Below are 3,256 nucleotides of genomic sequence, written 5' to 3'. Positions count from 1 at the left end.
TTTAGTATGATTAGCACTGTGTTGTGTCTAACATTCCACATCTAGATTTTCTTGCTAAAATCAGCACCACATAATTCAAGTTGACGTAGCATTAAGGGCTAATTACAGGGCTAAACTTTTTTTGTATTAGTGAGGCGAGGACTCAAGGAAAGTGCTGTATTGTTACAGGCACCTCCTGACACTGCATTGTGAAGCCCACCTGGGAATACAAGAGGCAGAGAGAGAGAGAAGAGAGTTTGCTAGGTAGGAATTGTGTGGGGAGCATAATCAGACAAGGTCATTGATGTAAAGGCTGATTAAGGTTGAAGGATTTTTAGAATGAGTGGTGAGGAGGGAGGGTAGTATTCAGTGTTACTTAATGGCATCTTTGCAGTGTGTCTGACAGACAAGGTCAAAAGCCCCTGTGATTGGAAACTTATGCTGTCATTCCACTGCCACCGGGAACCGTACTCAGGCCAGCTGGCTGGCTACTGGCCCAATACATGGTTGCGTTTCCATTGTACAGTATGAGTGTTGCTTGCAGAGGACATCATGGTGCCTCTTCTGCCAACCAGAACTGATGTCAACAGAGCAAACATGGATTCAACAAACAGCTGTTGTATCAGCTTCCTTTAAATTCTTTATGATGCACTGCCATCTCCTTCTTCTTTCTTTCGTTTTTTTTAAAGAGCGTAGACCAGGGGTGGCTAATTCCAGTCCTCAAGGGTCGCTGTCCTGCTTGTTTTCCAGCTATCCCTTAGCTTCTGACTGGCTGAACACACCTGAGCCAGGTAATCAGCAGCAGGTCAGGCAGGGATAGTTGGAAAACAAGCAGGACAGCGGCCCTTGAGGACTGGAATTGGCCACCCCTGGCGTAGACACTTCATTTTGCTCAAGTCAAACCAGAATGTAGTGATATACAGTGCCTATAAAAAGTACTCACCCCCTTGGATGTTTTACCCTTTTACTGATTTTATAAATCAATCGTGGTCAATATAATTTGGCTTTTTTGACAAAAAAATTACAAAAAACCTTTTTAATGTCAAAGTGAAAACAGGTTTCTACATAGTAATGTCAGTTAACTAAAAGTACGTAATGATTGCATACATATTCATCCCCTTCAAGTCAGTCTTTAGTAGATGCACCTTTGGATGCAATCACAGCACTGAGTCTGTGTGGATATGTCTCAGTCAGGCTTGCACATCTGGACACTGCAATTTTACTCCATTCTGCCAGGTTGCACAGGGATCGGGTCTTTTCAAGTCCAGCCACAAATTCTCTATTGGATTGAGGTCTGGGCTTTGACTCGGCCGCTCCAGAACACTCACCTTGTTGTCTTTAAACCATTTCTGTGTAGCTTTTGCTGTATGCTTCGGGCCATTGTCTTGCTGTAAAATAAATTTTCTCCCAAGTTGTAGTTCTCTTGCAGACTGAATAAGATTGTCCTACCAGATTTTCCTATATTTTGCCGCATTCATTTTACCCTCTACCTTTACAAGCCTTCCAGGGCCGGCTGCAGAGAAGCATCCCCACAGCGTGATGCTGCCACCACCGTGCTTCACAGTGGGGAGGGTGTGTTTGTGGTGATGTGCAGTGTTTGGTGTCCACCAAACAAAGTGTCTTGTCTGATGGCCAAAAAGCACCATTTTTGTTTCATCAGACCAAAGAACTTTCTTTCACTTGACTATGGAGTTTCCCACATACATGCCTTTTGATGAACTCTAGTTGAGATTTAATACGAGTTTTCTTCAACAGTGACTTTCTCTTTGCCACTCTCCCATCAAGCTTTGACTGGTGAAGAACCCGGGCAACAGTTGTTGTATGCAGAGTCTCTCCCATCTCGGCTGCTGAAGCTTGTAACTCCTTCAGAGTAGTCACAGGTGTCTTGGTAGCCTCGCTCACTAGTCTCCTTGTTGCACGGTCACTCAGTTTGTGAGGACGGCCTGATCTAGGCAGATTTAGACATTTGCTATATTCCTTCCATTTCTTGATGATGGATTTAACTGGAGGATTTTCGGTGCCTTGGAATTTTCTTTAATCCATCTCCTGACTTATACTTTTCAATAACCTTTTCTCTGAGTTGCTTGGAGTGTTCTTTTGTCTTAATGGTGTAATAGTAGCCAGGAATACTGATTAACCAGTGACTGGACCTTCCAGACACAGGTGTCTTTATACTACAATCACTTGAGACACATTCACTGCACTCTGGTGATCTCCATTTCAGTAATTGTGAGACTACTAGCACCAACTGGCTGGAGCTCTGTTGAATGAGGTCAGTCATTTTAAAGGGGGTAAATATTTATGCATTTATTTCCCATTTCTTATTGACATTACTTTGTAGAAACCTGTTTTCAATTTGACACTAAACAGGTTTTTTGTTTTTGTTTTGTCAAAAAAGCCAAATTATATTGACCATGATTGATTTATAAAATCAAAAATGTAGAACATCCAAGGGGGTGAATACTTTTTATTAGGCACTGTATAGAGCCAGGTTGGGGGCAGAGTAGCGTCCTCTCAGACCTGCTTCTGACCCCAGGCATGTTCTGTTTCTGAAACAATGGAAACATGTGAACCCAGGTACGGTATGGGTATGGTATGGTTCCTAGTCACAGGGGAATGATGGCATTAGAGAGCTGGAAAGGAAGAGAGAGACATACAGGGAGAATCATTAGACCCCTCTGCAGTCGCTAAGGTTAACTGAAGGTGAGCTGAGTCTCACAAGAGGTCAGATATTTGTCCACAACTGCAGCATGATTTAAAGATTCCAAGAACACCTGAGAGATGAGGCATGACAGGAGGCCACTTCCTACCATTAATGGAGTGTCACAGTATGACAGTCGCAACCCAGGTCACACCTGTATTTTCAACCTCTACGATAAAACTGACATTTTATTTCACTGACCAGTTAGGTGCCATCCTCTCCTTTGTTTAGAGGAAAGCTCTGACAGCCAGTTAAACATTTATTTGCTTGGGTACAATTTAAAATTACCATAATTATTTTTAAAATACTGTAAAATTCTCACATCCATAGCTCATTGTCTCACAACAGCATGTGCAGCACAGTAATACTGAATTGACATAGTAATGATGGCTGATGTCTAGATTATAAAAGGACAATATCAGATGTGAGGTGAATAAATTGCTGTGGCCAGTTTGATAGTTCCTAATTAAATGAATGCTCTGCATCGAGACACTGATCGTCACTGTAGAATTCTAAAACTGCTGACATGTTCATATTTTGCATTACTGTCAGTGCAAGTGGCTTACTGTTAATAAG

At 42.2% G+C, this 3,256-nt stretch overlaps 1 protein-coding gene across 6 annotated transcripts in view; it reads right to left on the bottom strand.

The window, feature by feature from the left end:
• wdr37 (WD repeat domain 37) overlaps positions 1 to 3,256 on the bottom strand; it is a 32,722-nt gene that overhangs the window by 5,289 nt on the left and 24,177 nt on the right. The window lies entirely within an intron of this gene.

This window comes from Monopterus albus, unplaced genomic scaffold (genome assembly GCF_001952655.1).
Source record: "Monopterus albus unplaced genomic scaffold, M_albus_1.0 scaffold96.1, whole genome shotgun sequence".
NCBI lineage: Eukaryota > Metazoa > Chordata > Actinopteri > Synbranchiformes > Synbranchidae > Monopterus > Monopterus albus.
The sequence above is the reverse complement of the archived record's forward strand: the minus strand, read 5'-3'. Positions and strand labels throughout refer to the sequence as shown.